The following is a 20865-nucleotide window of genomic DNA, read 5'->3' on the forward strand; positions in this document are numbered from 1 at the left end:
TTGATAGCCTGCTGGGTGTGAATTGTTTGTGGAGGAAGGGTAGTTTGTTGTATAGGACCTCGCATTTGAAATATGGCTATGTTTTTAGTTAAACATTTACCTTTTTATAAAGTGTATGATGTCAAAACTAGTGGTATGTTTGAGAGTTATGCTTTTGCGGTGCTCTTATGCGGCCATTGAACACTCCTTGGATAAAGGGTGTGTGTGGCTGGCCAGATTAGAGAATACCACGGGCTGACCATGACCCATTGAAAAAGATTACTGGACAACTGTTGTTAGGTCGTCATACAAGTGAATGTTTTTTTTTATGAACAGGCCGGGGATACAAAGTAGCACTGTCTGTGTGAATTACTCATGAATTTCAGTTGATGATGGTCTAGGATGGGTAAAATGTTTTCATGCAAATTTGCTTGACATCGTCGTCTCTCATCAAAGGCGATTTGTGTAACGGAGAACATACTACGCAATGTCATGCCATTTTCAGCGACATATTATGATAGGCCTAGTGTCTTGTTGAACAGCGATATTGCTGCCAGTGTCCCCACCCTGTTCTGACTGGTCTCGGACTAGACATAATAGTAAACGTAAATTTGGGACACCAAATTTGTATGTTCTCTGGATAAGTGAGATTGAATTGCATTAAATGACATGTCTGGCAGAAATGAGCGTTTGAATCCGGGAAGTTGCTCTCACGATTTCTCCAAGCCAGAATGTTTAATACAATTATATATTAACATACATTTACCGGTTCTTGTGGCTGGTCCTTTCGGTGGTAGGAATGTGAGATGATACATCCGCAGGAAAGTATAATTACATGAACTTTTCAGAGCATTGGTAGTCCATTCCGATTTATATCACCTGAAGCATGATCAGTAGATAAAAATACATGCACACTTGCTGAGTTCGTGCACATGTTTACATGGTTCTGCACATGCTTCAGGTGATAGAAATCTGAAAGCACTAACAGCACTATGAAAAGTTGATGTAATTATACTTTCCCTGTGGATATATTGTCTCCCAGTCCTGGACATATAACGTGAACGTCTAGCCACCCAAAGGTGGTGCACAAATCTCATCATGGACAATTAGCAACTACTTACATGTTTAGCTACTTCGCATGTTAGCTAACCCTAAACCTTTTAGCTAACCCTAGCCATTTAACTTAGCTCTAGGGGTTAACGTTAGCCAGTTACCTAACGTTAGCCACCTAGTAAAAACCTATTTAATCCATTTTAGCATTAGGCTGTAACGTAGCAAAAAGTAGTTAAGTCAAGGGGTCTGAATACTTTCTGAAGGCTTGAATGCCAAGCGTCAAGTCTGGAGGAAACCTGGCACCGTCCCTACTGTGAAGCATGGTGGTGTCAGCACTCAGGACCTCAGACTGGGGTGAAGGTTCACCTTCCAACAGGACAAAGACCCTAAGCACACAGCCTAGACAACGCAGGAGTGGCTTTGGCATAAGTCTCTGAATGTCCTTGAATGTTCTTCGATCTGACTTGAACCCGATCTAACATCCCTGGAGAGACCTGAAAATAGCTGTGCAGCGACGCTCCCCATCCAACATGACAGAGCTTGAGAGGATCTGAGAATGGGAGAAACTCCCCAATACAGGTGTGCCAAGCTTGTAGTGTCATATACCTCAGAGACTCAAGGTGGTAATCGCTGTCAAAGGTGCTTCAACGAAGTACTGAGTTTAGGGTCTGTAAATGTGATATTTCATTTATTTTTGTTAGCTAGCACACAAGGATTTCGATTTGTTTAGCACCTTTTTGGTGACTACATAATTCCATATGTGTTATTTCATAGTTTTGATGTCTTCAAAATGTAGAATATAGTAAAAATAAAGGAAAACCTTGGAATGAGTAGGTGTGTCATTGACTGGTACTGTATGTATACGAGTGTTTCTTGGCTAAGTGGACTCTGGCAATAGACCCTAAGACAAACACAGAATTGAGAGTATGACTGGGTTTCTCTGCTCATAGCTTCAGACAGACATTCACACTGTAAAGTTAATGACCCTTCATTGAATGTAGAGTTCATAGCTTATTTTGCAAAGAGGAGCAGAGTGCAAGGCCTCTCTCTGGATGCCATATGTACCCAGGTTCCCAATACCTGCTAAAATATCAAAACAAACATGTGTTGGGTGGGCATTTGTTACTCTAGTAGGGCTTGGAAAGCATAGGTTTCTTTTTGATGAGCTCCTCTTGTGAGGGGGCACAAGCACTGCTGGCACGCTGTAAGATTGCTAGTGAAACGAGGCCTACTCGGTGAAGCTGACGAGAACTTATGACACCTTTCTATCTGTCCAACATTTTATGACCATATGGTATTTTTTTAGGCAAGCATGTAATGTAGCCTACCGTACCTCCACGAGGCACGGAAACACCGAAACTGCCCTAATCTCTGTGTTTGGGGACAGAGCAGTAACCTTTCTATAGGCATTGAAGTCCCATCACCTATATTGGACACATACAGGTAGGTCCCTCCCCATTTGGGACTGTTTGCTTTGGTTCTAGGTGAATACACCTAAGTTACGGGCCAGATGTTAACAACCAACTATCACTAGGTGGTTTCATGGTTTTCTTGTGAATGCTGTTTACATTTACAAGGACAGCAAGCAGGTTTCACTTTTGACAGAGATTTCACTGTCATGCCAAAAGAACAGGGAAAATAATGGAAGGAAGCGCATAAGTGAAGTGTTGTGCATATCACAACAAAGACGTATGCAATCTTAAGTTGACCCCTACCTCCTGTTCACCTTTGGAGTTCTGAAAGAACTTCTAGTAGTTCCACCTTGCCTTTCAATAGGCTAGATTGAATTGTTGTTATTGCGTACTCCTATCCAGTCCTCACAGATCTCCACAAGTGTCTATCTAGGGCAGTTACTATATTTTGTAAGGGGGCCACTTTGTCAGAGGGCCTCACACATTGTTGTAATTTTTCTTTCAATATCTTTGTAAGTCGCTCTGGATAAGAGCGTCTGCTAAATGACTTAAATGTAAATGTAAATATTTTGAGAGCAATTTCAGAGCAATAGAGCACATGCAATTGTTTTGTTTTCCAGCACTTCACAAATACATACATACATACATTAAATAGGCTACATATTTGACCCATATTAAGGGTTACCTCAGTAGTTGGATGAGTGAAGATGTCCCTTCTGCTCCCTGACTGAATTAATTTTAAATTTATAGTCTGTTGCTATCCTTGTGAGGCAATCCAGGTGTGCATTGGTCAGTCTGTTTTTGTTTCACAATGTTCATTGAGTCCTTTCTCTTTCCCTCGCATGTTTGGGGTGCCGGAAGTGCACATAGATGCCAGATTTGACCAGTCAATATTATTTGAAAAAAATAGAATATCCTCTCGTGTTTGTACCTGAAGGGGCAGTAAACATAAAAGTAACTCTCTGAATGACTCATTTTGAGGGAAGCGGACCCAAACACACAATTTGGCAATTTCACTTAAATCAGTGCTTTTGTCAAGTGCAGTACTAAAACACTGCTCCATGGTTGTCAGTAATCAGTTGCTTGCTGATGTCTTCTATGCCTATTGTTATGGTCGAGTCTCTGAGAGTTGCAGTCCCTTAATCTTAAGGATGTGACCTCCCCCTTTTTTTCCACTTTTCGCCTGAAATAACATACCGAAATCTAACTGCCTGTAGCTCAGGACCTGAAGCAAGGATATGCATATTCTTGATACCAATTAAAAGGAAACACTGAAGTTTGTGGAAATGTGAAAGTAATGTAGGTGATGTACCATGTTTGAAATGCAAGAGAAAAGCCATAATGCATTTTTCCAGCCCAAGCACAATTTAGATTTCGGCCACTGATGGCAGCAGCGTATGTTTGAAAATTTAGACTGATCCAATGAACCACTGCATATCTGTTCAAAATTGTTTACCAAGACTGCCCAAATGTGCCTAATATGGGTTATTAATCCAGTTTCAAGTTAATAATTGTGCACTCTCCTCAAACAATAGCATGGTATTATTTCACTGTAATAGCTACTGTAAATTGGACAGTGCTGTTAGATTAACAAGAATTTAAGCTTTCTGCCTATATCAGATATGTCTATATCCTGGGATGCAATGTTTTGTCTGAGGGCAAAAAACATTATTTGACAATCTCCATGTCTGAAGGCCTTCTTGTTTCTTGCGATTACCCAAGCAATCTCATATGTTGCCTGACGTTTTCTCTGCAACAGTGCTAGATCTGTCCATTTGTTGTTCTTTGACCTGTCCTTTTGAGTTGCGCTATGTTGTTGCTTTGTGGCGGATATGTTTTGTCCAAGTGGCCATGGTGTGACTGGAAATTTGCTTGTTTAAAACAATTGACTGCCTTCTGGCAAATAAGACATTGAGCTCATCCCATCATGCAATACAAGAATACTTGTCTGTCCATTTCTCTTGGAACTTTCTGTGTTCTTCTTGAATCGACCGTGTCCTTGTCTTAGCCACCGGAGCTATGTTAGCTAGCTGCATTTCCCCGCTGCCATTTGCAGATACATTTTTGTTTTCTCCTGGTTCTCTGATGGTGGTTCGTTCACAGCTGCCACGTTGTTCTCCAGCTCTTCCCCCTCATTTTCCTTGTCAATAGATTTACGTTTCTTTTTTTACAATAAATCGTTCCATGTCTACTAGACTGTAAAATTAGCTTGTCGCAAACTGATATGGGTCAGTAGCTGTGCAGTTGCCTTCTATTTCGGCAAATGTTCTATTTGGGGATTTGTTCAACAGCTGCGCTGTACTTCCATCTATCTGCCGTCCAGGGAACAATAGATATATTCAATGAAGTGATTCAGGCCTGCATTAAACACATTGATTTGAAATTGTATCATTGTTATGAATGGAGAATCACTGTGATCTGCAAATTAAGGGTACATCTGGTCTAGGGGGTAGGGGCTGGTTGACTTGAGATGGCGGCTTGATTGTCAGTCTTGACAATAAATGTTATTAGGGTAGCTGTGTGGTTTTGTTTATGAAGGATCGCATTGCAACTTACATCGGCAGGCAGCTCTGTGGCCACATTATTTTGAAAGCCAAAGGACTTTGTTAGCTGTGTTCTTTGGGGCTGATGTAGCCTGGGTTGTGTTCATTAGTTCAAAACATTGTGCAACAAAAAATGTAAATGCACTTATTATTTGACAAATCCAGGTATTCCATTCCCCTTCCATTTGGTGCCTACTGAACACGACCCAGGCTTTGTGTACGTAAACAGCACAGTCATGGTTTAAGTTTTCCATTGATTGTGGGGGACCATCTGTCAGGAGGAGTTGGGCGGCGTCCCAAATGGCACCCTATTCCCCAATTAGTGCACTACTTTTGATCAGGGCCCATAGTGCTTTGATCAAAAGTAGTGCAATATATTGGCAATAGGATGCCATTTGGGATGCAAACCTGGTGTCATTTCAGTTTCTCTTTTTTGAAGGGCAGATGTAAGTGAGTTCAGTGTTCCACTTTTTCCCTGAGGCCAGGGAGGGAGAAGAGTGGGAGTAAAACAAGAGAGAGACTGCATGTCTGAGAGAACTGCAGAGCACAACAAAAACCACACATCTTACAGCCACTGCATGGTTTTCCCATTCACTACTTTTGTTTAAAAACAAGTTCTCTACCTTGTCTGCTCCCATATTTATCTCACCCTCTTCCCTTTCATGTCACAGTGAAAGTAGTTTTTAGTGGTAAAAAGGTACCACCTGTTTAAAAAAAATATATAAATTCCCCCTACCCCTTTCAAATATACAAAAATAATGGAAAGGCCTCTGTGTGCAAGGCGCTATACAGCAGGGATTTTGATTTTCATGTTCCAGTGAAAGTAGTGAAGCACATGTAGAAGGCCCTCTGCTCTGCCACCCACCACATGTCCCTAGGCACAAAAGGCAGCCCTCGAGCCACACAAAGAGCAGCAATGCCACTGAGATGACGGGTGTAGGCTTACCCAGGATGTGTTACACCCAGAGGGGGTGTGGGGGGCACTTCAAAGATATTCATAACTTACTGTGATAAAGAGCTGGTGGGGGGAGGGCAGGGAAACCTGTGACACGGCCTGCTGATAAAGGAGATATCCCTGCTGCCAGTGCCTTGGGCAGGGTTGGGGGTTTGGTAGAAGGCGTGGTAGGGGCCTGCGAAGGGCAGCTGGCGCCATGGTGTCCGACCGAGTGCTACCCTCATACAAACCGGAGCCCACCCTGCTTTCCTAGGCGTGAGTTTCCCCTATTGTAGTTTGCCCTGGTACTACATGGCCTCTGTCTCTTAGGTCCCTTAGGGTTCATATAGCATTTTCTTGACCTTTTGACAGCTGCAGCTGCTATTTTGGAACAAAGGCAGCCAGCCACCCGCCTGCCTGCCCTAGATCCCCTCCTATGGACAAAGATGGAGAAGGACATTTTCACTGACCAATTGTTCAGAGAAATGAACAAAATCCAAATCTAGATGACTCAATGAAATGAACAAGAACATCAATATTTTTTATTTACATAGTGTTATTTGATTGATACTGTAATTCACATGTGTCTCGTTTTTGATTTCTTTGCACTAAGAAATGAACAGGGGTTCTTATCTGGATGTTTTAAATGGATCGGCAGCACACATCTGTGGGTCCATGTCTAGATCATGTTTTCAGACTGTTAAAGGGCTGGTGTTCAGACTCTGTTCTGTCTGTCTGATTGGAACAGGCAGAAGGAGGGCACCCTTGCCTGTGTTGAGGGGAATGCAGGAATACATCGGTTAGCAGGAGCGCTCAAGCGATGCCATGCAGGCCGCACAGGAGTGATGAACAAAGTGAGGCAGAGGCAGTGTTGCCCCACAATGAAAGGAAATGCTCTCTCCCCCCTCTACCCTGTACATCTCTCTTTTCCCCCTCCCCCTCTCTCTACCTTCTCTCTCCCTCCCTCTCTCCATATAGTGTCATTATAAGCAGCTTGTGTAGTTATTAATCAGTCAATAGCATGAACACAATGGTGGCTGATTTTAAAGCTTCCGCATGCTTAGGTTTGGCTGGTCTGATGTTTCATGCTTTGAAATATAATATATTTTCCGTACTCACAAAAAGCTTATTTCTATCAAATGTTGTGCACAAATTTGTTTACATCCCTGTTAGTGAGCATTTCTCCTTTGCCAAGACAATCCATCCACCTAACCGGTGTGGCATATCACAAAGCTGATTAAAAAGCATGATCATTACACAGATGCACCTTGTGCTGGGTACAAAAGACCCACTAAAATGTGCAGTTTTGTCACACAACACAATTCCACAGATGTTTTAAGGGAGCGTGCACTTGGCATGCTGACTGCAGGAATGTCCACCAGAGCTGTTGCCAGATAATTGATTTCTCTACCATAAACCCCCTCCAACGTTGTTTTAGAGAATTTGTCAGAACGTCCAACTGGCCTCACAACCGCAGACCACGTGTAACCAGTCCAGGACCTCCACATCTGGCTTCTTCACCTGCGGGATTGTCTGAGACTAGCCACCCGGACAGCTGATAAAACTGTGGGTTTGCACAAACGAAGAATTTCTGGACAAACTGTCAGAAACCATCTTAGGGAAGCTCCTCTGTGTGCTTGTCGCCCTCACCAGGGTCGTGACCTGACTACATTTCGGTGTCATAGCCGACTTCAGTGGGCAAATGCTCACCCCTCGATGGCCACTGGCACACTGGAGAACTGTGCTTTTCACGGATGAATCCTGGTTTCAACTGTACTGTGCAGATGGCAGACAGCGTGTGGGTGAACAGTTTGCTGATGTCAACTTTGTGAACCGAGTGCTCCATGGTGGCGGTGGGGTTATGGTATGGGCAGGCATAAGCTACGGACAACAAACACAATTGCATTTTATTGATGGCAATTTGAATGCACAGAGATACCGTGACGAGATCGTGAGGCCCATTGTCGTGCTGTTCATCCACTGCCATCACCTCATGTTTCAGCATGACAATGCACGGACCTATGTCACCAGGATCTGTACAAAATTCCTGGAAGCTGAAAATGTCCCAGTTCTTCCATGTCTGGTGAGTATGTAGGCCATGTCACACATTGAGCATGTTTGGGGTGCTCTGGACAAGTGTACGACAGCGGGTTCCATTTATCCAGCAACTTCGCACAGCCATTGAAGAGGAGTGGGACAACATTCCACAGGCCACAATCAACAGCCTGATCAACTCTGAAAGAGATGTCGTGCTGCATGAGGCAAATGGTGGTCACACCAGATACTGACTGGTTTCTGATTCACATCCCTACTTAAAAAAAAAATGTTTAAGGTATCTCTGACCAACAGATGCATATCTGTATTCCCAGTCATGTGAAATCCATAGAATAGGGCCTAATTAATTTATTTCAATTAACTGATTTACTTTTATTTTTGTTCAATGTAAGATAACACAAGAAATCTGTCATTAATTTAGACATTTTTGCATAGGAGATCTTAGTCACGCAATTTTACATCTAACTAAGATGTTTGGTGCAGTATTTCTCAAGTGAAAAAATGTGCATGGAAACGAGTCAAATAGTTGAATGACAACAACCCACTTAGTTGAAGAAGCCATACTGTTGACCAATGACCAACGAAGGGGCGTAGACTTCGGCTCTGAACTTCAGCTTGCCTCGAGAGGAAGAAAGTGCTTGCAACCACCCGAAAAAAAACCTTACAGAAGACCAAAATGTCATCATCATATACAGTTGAAGTCGGAGTTTACATACACCTTTGCCAAATACATTTAAACTCCGTTTTTCACAATTCCTGACATTTAATCCTAGTAAAATTCCCGGTGTGGGTCAGTTAGGATCACCACTTTATTTTAAGAATGTGAAATGTCAGAATAATAATAGAGACAATTATTTATTTAAGTTTTTATTTCTTTCATCACATTCCCAGTGGGTCAGAAGTTTACATACATTCAATTAGTATTTGGTAGCATTGCCTTTCAATTGTTTAACTTGGGTCAAATGTTTCGGGGAGCCTTCCATAAGCTTCCCACAATAAGTTGGGTGAATTTTGGCCCATTCCTCCTGACAGAGCTGGTGTAACGGAATCAGGTTTGTAGGCCTCCTTGCTCGCACACGCTTTCTCAGTTCTGCCCACAAAATTTCTATAGAGGTCAGAGCTTTGTGATGGCCACTCCAATACCTTGACTTTGTTGTTTATGCTTCGGGTCATTGTCCATTTGGAAGACCAATTTGCGACCAAGCTTTAACTGCCTGACTGATGTCTTGAGATGTTTCTTCAATATGTCCACATAATTTTCCATCCTCATGATGACATCTATTTTGTGGAGTGTACCAGTCCCACAACATGATGCTGCCACCCCCGTGCTTCACGGTTGGGATGGTGTTCTTTGGCTTGAAAGCCTCCCCCTTTTTCCTCCAAACATAACGTTGGTCATTATGGCCAAACAGTTATAATTTTGTTTCATCAGACCAGAGGACATTTCTCCAAAAAATATGATCTTTGTCCCCATGTGCAGTTGCAAACCGTAGTCTGGCTTTTTATGGCGGTTTTGGAGCAGTGGCTTCTTCCGTGCTGAGCGCCCTGGCTGAGCGCCCTTTCAGGTTATGTCGATATTGGACTTGTTTTACTGTGTATATAGTTACTTTTGTACCTGTTCCCTCCAGTATCTTCACAAGGTCCTTTGCTGTTGTTCTGCGATTGATTTGCACTTTTCGCGCCAAAATACGTTCATCTCTAGGAGACAGAACGAGTCTCCTTCCTGAGTGGTATGACAGCTGTGTGGTCCCATGGTGTTTATACTTGCGTACTATTGTTTGTACAGATGAACGTGGTACCTTCAGGCATTTGCAAATTGCTCCCAAGGATGAACCAGACTTGTGGGGGTCTACAATTGTTTTTCTTTTTTTTTTCTGAGGTTTTGGCTGATTGCTTTTGATTTTCCTATGATGTCAAGCAAAGAGGCACTGACTTTGAAGGTAGGCCTTGAAATTAATCCACAGGTACACCTCCAATTGACTCAAATGATGTCAATTAGCCTATCAGAAGCTTCTAAAGCCATGACATCATTTTCTAGAATTTTCCAAGCTGTTTAATGCCACAGTCAACTTAGTGTATGTAAACTTCTGACCCACTGGAATTGTAATACAGTGAATTTAAAGTGAAATAATCTGTCTGTATTCAATTGTTGGAGAAAATTACTTCTCATGCACAAAGTAGATGTCCTAAACCACTTGCCAGAACTATAGTTTGTTCACAAGAAATTTGTGGAGTGGTTGAAAAATGATTTCTAATGACTCCATACTAAGTGTATGTAAACTTCCGACTTCAACTGTATGCACAAACCGTTTCGGATAGGAAGCATGCGGACGCCTTTAGCCGGTGTCCTCAAAGGCCCCCCTCTGTTAGCTACAGGCAGATGGCCTCTGCTTGCTCCTACTGTGGTCCAATCAGTGTTGCCATTAGTGTCATGTGACAGGATGTTGGAAATTGACTGTAACCTGAACTCTGTTTCCGTTGCAAAACGTTTTGCTAGGCTTTGCTCTAACGAGTATGATCCAGGTCTGAAGTACAGAATGGCTGCATTCCAAAACTGAAAAGGTCTCTCCTATGGCCCATCTCTTTTACCTAAATGATTCTTCAAGGCACGGAAGCTCAAGAAGCAATGAAGCCTTGATCCATGGCCAAGTCAGAGTAAGCATTATGGCTGCTTTCCCACCATAACATAGGCCTAATAACCTGAAGGTCGCACTCTTCCATATTGCTTTCACCAATCCAGTCCGGGAAACGAGATCACATGTTTTTATTTTTAGCCTAGTCAGTCTATTCTATTGGTTTCAATTGGCATTTTTGATGCCAAAGGGCGTGGATGTAGCTTTTGATGGCCTTTAGATTATTTTCGAGGCAGGGCACAATCTAAGAAGACCCAACGGACCAAATCAGTGGTTTAGTTGAGGTGTTTGAGCCCAGCCTGTGCTGGTTTCTCTGATCTGGTTGTGTCCCAAATGAGCTCTATGGTGCCCGCAGGAAAGGTAGTAGAGTAAGGTGCCATTTTTGGGATGCAGTATGCCCTCTTTCCCTCCAGTGAGAAGTTCTGTTCTGAGTGACTTCCTAATACCCCTGTGATGTTTTCTTCGTTGCCATGGAAACAGGCCGTCTCCCATCAGCCAGGTGGGATAGACATCATTATCCTTCCCATCCTGTGTGCTCACTGCTCTCCCCTCCCAGAGTTCAGCTAGTTCTCATGGAACACTGAGAGCAGCACTGATGTGTGTTTATGTATGGGGTGGTAGAGAGAAGCCAAGATTGACATTTAGGAGGCGAGGGAGATGAGGAGAAACACCCTGTGAGGTTCTGACTGTTGTGTTGATATGGAGTGGTAGAGAGGAACCAGGATTTGCCTGAGATTTGCGTTTGTCTGTGTGTGTGCGAACTCTGTGACCTCTAGTATCAGGTCATTAGCGGTGCAGATTAAGCTAGCTCTTCCATTCACCCCACTGTGAAAGTCCTCCACTATTTATCTTGCCTGTAGGTTTTTGTTTTCTCTGTTTCCCCTGAGTGGTCTCTTGGTCACATTCCTTTTAAATCCTCAGGGAACTGTTTTTGTCCTATGAATACATGCATTTAGTATTGTGGGCAATTGTGGGCAATTGTCTTTCTTTGCGACACTCTGCTCTTTACTATTTGTGTGTGTGTGTGTGTGTGTGTGTGTGTGTGTGTGTGTGTGTGTGTGTGTGTGTGTGTGTGTGTGTGTGTGTGTGTGTGTGTGTGTGTGTGTGTGTGTGGCTATGCTCAGCATGTATTTGTCTTGGAAGAGCTGTAAACAGCCTTTTGTACTTTTGGCACTTGGATGATTCTCTCTTACCATTGAATCTAGACATTAGCTATATGGGTGGTGTTCAGTAAAGTTACACTTTAGCAAAACCTTTTGCAAAGGAAATTGACAAGTTCAGGTCCCAAGTCCCTTTTCCACATTACAAAGGTTGAAGAAGCCAGATTTCAAGCAGCAGCTCCATACTTCTTGCCAGACAGAGAACTGATACTGGTTGTAAGGGCGGGGTTGGCGAAGGGTGTGGGTTCTGAAGGTGGCTATTGATAATTTTATTGGATTCCTCATGTCTTACTCATTGTTGGGAAGAATTACATGCTGACCAGACTGGACACGTAAGCGTGCGCGAGCGTCGCAAAATAAATTCAGAAATCCATGTTATTCAATTATTGCACCCACTCTGCTCGCGCGCGCCAACGAACGTCTGCTATGCCAAGGGCTAAAATAGAATCCGTTCTATTTCTGACGCAGATCGCACTGCAAGTCCTGCCTCTCCCATCTCCTCATTGGTTTATAGAAGCAGGTACCCACATGCCATCTCCTCATTGGTTATACCCACGTGGGTGACTGAAAGACGAACGGGGTCAGTGGCAGTAATGCACCTATTTTATGAAAGTTGCCAATCGCATTATAAAGTCAAGAGAAGAAAAATCCGGGAAGGAAGAGAGATGACTAGAAACGATTCAGTTGACCGTTTTATGTGTGGATTAATTGTCGGAGTAGAGGACCTTGTGCATTTCAGGTAAAATAACAACTCAATGTTTTATATCCCAAGACAAATTAGCTAGCAACAGCAAGCTAGCTAAATAGGACAAATTAGCTAGCAAGCTAACTAGCTAAATTGCCGTACATGTTTCATGCTTTTCGACCTGTCCCCAAATGAATATCATCGGCTCAGAGTTCGTTTTGATATTTTAACCTGCGTGTCTTGGTGTAGAGGGACAAAATACATTTATGCACAATAGCGCACGGTGGCCGGTTTGTTCTGTGTTATGGTCCAAATCGGATGTTATGTACTGTATTTATTTGAGATTTTATGAATCCTATACATTTTAAAATGGGCAATATGGGTGCAGTCAATCAGCTTTAATTTCTCAGATCAAATTATATTTCAACAAAATAAGGTTTCAGGAATGATGGTCTCATCCGTTTCTAACTACAGAAACGGTTTCAGAATAATCTTAGATGGTGGGTGACACAATCCTCTTGTCCTTTTTGAGGTGGAATGACTGGTCTGTTGTAAGTTTTCGTTTTTTCCACTGAGTCTTTTATAGCATTCTCTATATTATGAGCTGAGACTGGGCTCAGTATAGAATAGAAAACCTCCATTAAAGATGTACAACTTGCCTTCACTTTCTTGGCTTTCCAGGCCCAGATGACCTATTTAAAACATGCAAGATGCATTACACACATTAATCTCTTCACATCCGTTGTGGAATAGAATTCACTTTACAGATGTGGCGAATGGCCATACGGATGGGAGTGATTTTTATTTTGTTAGGATCCCCGTTAGCTGACAACAATGGCCACAGTTAGTCCTACTGGGGTCCAACACGCAGGGAAAACGACATTAGACAGAAGAATTTACAAGTGACATGCATTTAAAAACATTAACATGTATTGTGTGTGTTTTGCATCTATCAGTTACACATGTCAGTACGTACACACAAAAAGTAGATCACTTGTGCCATGAAGTGTTGTCTTATTTGTCTTTTGAAACCAGGTTTGCTGTTCACTCGCGCTGTTTGAGATGGGAGTTCCATGCGCTCATGGCTCTTTTTAAAAATCACATTGTGTTGGTCACATACACATGGTTAGCAGATGTTATTGGAAGTGTAGCTAAATGCTTGTGCTTCCAGTTCCAACAGTGCAGTAATATTTAACAAGTCATCTAACAATTTCACAACTACCAAGTATATACATATGAGATGAGTAATGCAAGCTATGTAAACATTATTCAAGTGACTAGTGATCCATTTATTAAAGTGGCCAACAATTTCAAGTCTGTATGTAGGCAGCAGCCTCACTGTGATGGCTGTTTTTAACAGTCTGATGGCCTTGAGATAGAAGCTGTTTTTCAGTCTCTCGACAGGATGCTTTCGATTGTCTGTCTGTAAAAGTTTCTTAGACCTTCTGAGGTTGAAGAGGCGCTGTTGCGCCGCCTTCACCACACTGTCTGTGTGGGTGGACCATTTAAGTTTGTCTGTGATGTGTATGCCGAGGAACAAAACTTTCCACCTGTCCCAGGGATAGGGGGGTACTCCCTCGGCTCTTTCCTGAAGTCCACAATCATCTCCTTTTGTTTTGTTGACGTTGAGTGAGAGGTTATTTTCCTGACACCACACTCTGAGTGCCCTCACCTCCTCCCTATAGGCTGTATTGTCATTGTTGGTATTCAAGCCTACTACTGTTGTGTTGTCTGCAAACTTGATGATTTGAATTGGAGGTGTGCATGGCCACACAGTCATGGGTGAACAGGGAGTACAGGAGGGGGCTGAGCACGCAATGTTGCGGGTCCCCAGTGTTGAGGTGAAGTGAAGATGTTGTTTCCTACCTTTACCACCTGGGGGCGACCTGTCAGGAAGTCCAGTTCCCAATTGCACAGGGCGGAGTTGAGAGCCAGGGCTTCAACTTAATGATGAGCTTGGAGGATACAATGGTGTTTGAAAGCTGAGCTGTTGTCAATGAACAGCATTCTTACAAATGTATTCCTCTTGTCCAGGTGGGATAGGGCAGTATGCAGTGTGATGGTGATTGCATCGTCTGTGGACCTATTGGGGCGGTAACCAATTTGAAGTGGGTCTAGGGTGACAGGTAAGGTGGAGGTGATATGATCCTTGACTAGTCTCTCAAAGCACTTCATGATGAAAGAAGTGAGGGCTACGGGCGATAGTCATTTAGTTATCTATGCCTTGGGTACAGGAACAATGGTGGCAATCTTAAAGCATGTGTGGACAACAGACTGGGATAGGGAGAGAGAGAATATATCTGTGAACTCCAGCCAGCTGGTCTGCGCATGCTCTGAGGACGCGGCCAGGTGAGGGTTAACACGTTTAAATGTCTTTCTCACGTCGGCCACGAAGGAGTAGAGCCCACAGTCCTTGGTAGCGTGCCGTGTCGGTGGCGCTGTATTATCCTCAGTGGGCAGAGAAGGTGTTTTTAGCTTGTCTGGAAGCAAGATGTCGGTGTCTGTGACGTGATTGGTTTTCTTTTTGCAGTCCACAATTGTCTGTAGACCCTGCCACCTACGTCTCTTGTCTGAGCTGTTTAATTGCGACTCCACTTTGTCTCTATATACTGACATTTCGCTTGTTTGATTGCCTTGCGGAGGGAATAACTACACTGTTTGTATTCGGCCATATTCCCAGCCAACTTTCTATGGTTAAATGCGGTAGTTCGCGCTTTCAGTTTTGCGCGAATACTGCCATCTATATGTAGGCTATATGTAGGCTCTGTATAATACTGTATGTTTCCTTGAATTTGTTCTGGACCTGTGAGAAGAGTTGGAAGGCAAAACAGTGGCTTTGTCTCAATATCCCACGCCTTCAGCCTTTAGTGTGCACATGCACACTCCCCATCATTGATCTAAATGCATTGCATTGGTGTAAGCATTGGCTGGAGGGAGTTTCCACCATTTGTTAAATCCATGAGGAGAAGTGTGCAAGTGTATGGTTTAGGAGAAGGGTGGAGAATCGGGATGCAGATAGCATCTCCCTGTCACATTGCCCATTTTACAGCGAGCCAAGGGAGGAGGGTCGACGCACATCATTGAGCCAATAACCTCACTAGGGGTTTTCCTCAACCTTCAGCTACCTCAGTAGTTAGAAGACTGATGGCAGTGGTTGGGAACTGGGTCATTTCCAGTAGGGCACACCGTCACATAAAAAAATGTAAAAAGCGTTTTGAAAAAGAAAAGGAAATTGAGCGTTTCGTATTGGACATGTCCAAGTGGTCCCTCCCTCCCTGTTTCAAACTGTTTCCTTCAGTTTGGTGCCTAGTGATAATGAAAATGACCCAAGTGATCGGATGGAGAGAAGAGAGAAAGAAATGAATAAAAGCGAGATGTCTGAGCAAGACCGTGCTGCTCTTAGTGTAAGTGATGTCATCCGGAAATGCGTGCTTGTAAACTCTGAGGTCATTCTCATCATTTTTCCTCAAGTCATTTGACCAGTTTCACACAGTCAACATCTGGAACACTTGGCTGTGTAGCAGTTTCACTTTGTAATCCTTTGCAGCTTTAATACCAGTGTTCATTATGTGGTGTTCATTAGGGAACACTGAACAAATAGCTTTTCAACAGAAAATGAGGGTTTCTTATTGAACAGTTCAGGTAGTTCCTCCCTCCCCTCCTGTTTGTCTGTATTTTTTAAAACATTTAGTCCCTAATGAATGTGACCCTGGTATACCACTGTTGTCCAAACTTCAGAGGGAGTTATATTGGTCAATGTCTGAATGTTAAATGTTATGCAACAGTGTGCTGTCACAGGGCTTTGAATAAAGGTGGACCAGGCCAATAATGTCATTTGAAAAGGTTTCAACTGCTTTGGCTAGCCTGCTGTAGATATTTCACTTCACCTTACGCCTCTCTCTCCAGAAAAGAGATGGTGACTCGTATCAAACCAACACTTGTAGCTTTAGTCACTCACACTGGAGGCACATGTGAGTGTTTTACCACTCACACACAGTCATCGTGCGTGTGTGCGTGTGTGCGTGTGTGCGTGTGTGCGTGTGTGCGTGTGCGTGTGTGCGTGTGTGCGTGTGTGTGTGTGTGTGTGTGTGTGTGTGTGTGTGTGTGAACAACAGCTCATGTTAAGTGTGTGTGAGTGGCTCACTCTCATTGACTAATACCCTGCCTTACCGAGTCCAACTCCCTGACTCACCCGCTGGGCTGACTGGGCTAATCTCTTGGCTGGGGCCTGGTTTGTTGTGTAGTGATCCTGATTACACACTGTCGTGCCAAATGTAGTACGGCCTGGTTCCAGATCAGTTGCTGAGCTTGTCATCCCTATTGGTTATATGGGGCATCAGAGGGCTACTCACAAGTCCAGGGCCAGCCAACATGAACCAGTTGTTGCAACAAGTGAAGTTTACAGAGAGTGAGAGAGTCAAGGCTCATATTCATTAATCTTCTAAGTAGGAGTGCTGCTCTTGGATCAGCTGTTGGATAAAAAACTGACTTAAGATCAGCGCAACTTCACCCTAATCCAGTGATGGCCATGCATTTCTCTGGTTATGATGACTCGTGCTCTATGGTCACCTGTGATTTGCTCTTCTGAAAGACTTAACCTACTCGTCCTCTTAAGCTTCGTTCACAGCCGTTGAAGAGGAGCGGGACAACACTCCACAGGCCACAATCAACAGCCTGATCAACTCTATGTGAAGGAAATGTTGCGCTGCATTACCTTAAAAAAAAAAGGATGAGTGACCAACTGATGCATATCTGTATTCCCAGTCATATGAAATCCATAGATTAGGGCCTAATTTATTTATTTAAATGGCCCGATTTCCTTATGACTTTTAACCAGGGCTGTTGCGCTTGATCATATTACCGCCACACCATATAGTCACGGTAATTAGGCTTCTCCAAGCTCTGATGCTGCCGATGGTCATTAGTAGTCTACCAAACTTGCTAACTGCCTGGTACTCAGCACTCTATTGTCCCTCTAATCACACTGACATCAATGCAAATGTATTCAAAAATCGAATCAAACACTTCATGAGAGCTCATGTTGCGCAACATTTCTATAGGCTATGCAATTGTGTGAGAAAACAGAGTGATGGCCTCTACTGAATGGAGGAGGAGGATCCCATCAGCTGTTTATAGGTTTACTATATTTATTTCTCAACTTCCCTAATATTAAGCACATTGCTTATATTTATAACAGGGGTATAGCCTCCCTGACTGGCATGAAAAGGAATCACGGGAAAAGAGTCCTCCTTCCCCTATTTAAGTGCATAGGTGATATGCATTTTCCCCCCCCCGCTGTCCCTGTTTTGAGACTGGACCCATATTATGTACCTTTCTAAATTAAAACAAACTTCACACACAATATTTAGTATATGCAAAGATGAGATTAAATGAAGCATAGTCTGATGGGGAGCTATTAGCCTATCACTTGTGAATAATGCCCAGCATAAGACAGACTTTTTCTAATCATAGTTGCACACCTCATGTAGTCTAGCCCATAGGCCTATATGATTTGTTTCACGACTAAAGTGGCCAAAAAACTAATAAAAATGAAGCACATTGATCCGCTTTACAAGGGGTTTAGAGCCTAACTGGCATACATAAGCAGCATGTGAGTTTCAAGTTTGGGGAACATAATGTTCACCATAAAAATGCACCTTTTTTATAATACATTACATGCTTAATTGTATTTGCGGTCACTTTTGATAATGGTGTTTTCCCGCTAATGTTACGCTTATAATGTGAAGAAATAGCCTAATACTTTATCTACATTTTTAATCTAAATGTTCTGATCTGTTGTCAGCCACATTACATAAAGTTTAAAAAAAATGTGAGTGGTTGTATTAATTTGGGATCCATTGCATCCCACAACTGTCCCATGCTTTGTTTGGAATATTTCTTTCTTTCTTACAATAGGTTGGCTTTTGTACTATGAGGATAGTAGATTGACATAGGCTAGTGCTTTTGCTGTTCGTTCGGCCTACTCATCTTGTTGGCTGACGAAATGTAAATGTGGACAGTCCTTCCAATACCTTCAATATGCACCTCGGAATTGGATAATATTGGCAGGCGCAGTTGCGTCCCCGGTGTGTCGGTCTTCACTTGTGATTGGGTCTTTCTCACAGACAACGTGATGGAGAGCGCGCAGCACTCAGGGAGTAGGGTACAACAAAAGCATATGTTTTTTAAGGTGCATTACGGCCACAAAGGAGATACCGCCGGGAAATTCGAGGCATTATCAATTTCTTGTCAAATTGTGAATGAGAGACTGAAGTGTGTACAGGCCTGCGCATAAAACGAAGCAGAGCTCATGCCTTTTATGCAAGTTTTTTCAAATCATCATTAGTTGCATCATGCAGCCTTAAAATGTATTAAAGTCAATAATAATTGTAGAACTAAGTTACATTAACTCTAAATTGAGCATATAGTAGTACCTATTTCTTTGTTAACCGCTCAACACAGAATAGCCGCATGTGCACACTCCCTCAAATCGTTTGGAGAAAATGTGTATATTTTATTCAGCTTTGTTCAATTGTAGTCTTCATATGATACAATAATGCCACTGAATTCTAAGCTAATCTTGTCTGCTAAATTAACTAGTGTAGCCCACAGCCATTTAGCATAGACACATCAGGACCTAACATAAAGAACAACTCAGAGTATGCTATTCTGTTCTTCTGAAATAATCAATATTCTTCATATGGAGGAGGTCACCGGTTTGGATGTGTCACATGCACACACACATGTTTTTGCCTCCTACTGCTTTCGTGGTGGGTAATGTCCATTACTGTACACGCTCCCAATTTCTCTCTCACTTTCCTCTATGTAACAATACAAGTTTTTATTATCCTCTGACATCACCTCTGCATAGTGCCCTCTTTCCCGCTTCCTGCGCAGACAGGAAATGTGGGATTGTGCCAGAGCAGGAAGTGGGTGGGAGAAGGAAACACCTGTATCCCAGGGAGATTTGAATATACAGTACAGGAAGTGGTGTTTCCCCTACATTTAGTTTTTTTGGTGGAGCGCAGAAGCCTACACCAACATCAACACTTGTCTGAATGGAAATCAACAGAGACAAGATGTGCATCCTTAGTGGCTGTAGGGGATAAATACTGGTTTTGTGAGATGTTTTTCAACCCTATCCCAAATAGAGGACTTGATTCTCTAACCTTGGCTTTGGCTCTTGAAACTCAACTCCTGCACTGAGAATACACCCAGTGTAAGAGATTGACGATTAAGGTCCTGCTCTTTTGGATCCAGGGAGAAATGTCCACTCCCTACGCACACATCCTCCCTCTCTAGCACCTGGGATAATGATGTCACACTTGTTTACTTCCTGTGTGCTGAGAGAGCAGCAGCTACTGCAGCGCATACAGCTGTTCAAACCTACATGTCACCTCCAATACAATGTCAGTGTTGACAGACACGCATAATTGCTGGGCAGATATCACACAGAGAAGGCTTGATCACTCACTGTAAGTCAAGCTGAGTGATAGTATCAAAAACAGACAATAACACAGTGTGTGTGTGAGAGGTGTTTTCATGTCTGTGTGTGTATCAGACACACACGCACCATGAAAGAACACACCCCCTGTGTTTTGAGTGGGAGCCACATGCTTCGTGTGGACAGTCCGTCTGCACAGTTGTTCTACAAAGGGACAGCTGAGGCCAGCTGGGATAGCGAAGGCTAGAGTGTGTGTACTCCCCCGAGGCAAACAAACACCCACCATGTGGCCCTGTTCACCACACGAGTCAGCTAATTTTCACACCAGCCTAATGGACCATCTATGTGATTCATTTGAATCATGTTGAACATAAGGTTTAACATATGAGTCAGTATTAAAAACAAAAATGTATACAGTACCAGTAAAAAGTTTGGACACCTACTAATTCAAGGGTTTTTCTGTATTTGACTATTTTCTACATTGTAGAATAATAGTGGAGTCATCAAAACTATGAAATAACACTTATGGAATCATGTAGTAAACAAATCAAAATATATTTTATATTGGAGGTTCTTCAAAGTAGCCACCCTTTGCCTTGACAGCTTTTGACAATCTTTGCATTCTCTCAACCAGCTTCACCTGGAATGATTTTCCAACCGTCTTGAAGGAGTTCCCACATGCTGAGCACTTGTTGGCTGCTTTTCCTTTACTCTGTAGTCCAACTCATCCCAAACCATCTCAATTGGGTTGAACACTCAGTCACTCTCTTTCTTAGTCAAATAGCCCTTACACAGCCTGGAGGTGTGTTTTGGGTCATTGTCCTGTTGAAAAACAAATGTATTCCCGCTAAGTGCAATCCAGATGGGATGGTGTATCTCTGCAGAATAGAATGCTGTGGTAGCCATGCTGGTTAAGTGTGCCTTGAATTCAAAATAAATCACTGACTGTGTCACCAGCAAAGCACCC

The 20865-nt window shown here is 42.9% G+C and overlaps 1 protein-coding gene across 1 annotated transcript in view; it reads left to right on the top strand.

Annotated features, from left to right (window-relative positions):
* LOC118363988 (ras-associated and pleckstrin homology domains-containing protein 1-like) overlaps positions 1-20865 on the top strand; it is a 79969-nt gene that overhangs the window by 608 nt on the left and 58496 nt on the right.

This window comes from Oncorhynchus keta, chromosome 30, assembly GCF_023373465.1.
Source record: "Oncorhynchus keta strain PuntledgeMale-10-30-2019 chromosome 30, Oket_V2, whole genome shotgun sequence".
In the NCBI taxonomy this organism is placed as follows: domain Eukaryota; kingdom Metazoa; phylum Chordata; class Actinopteri; order Salmoniformes; family Salmonidae; genus Oncorhynchus; species Oncorhynchus keta.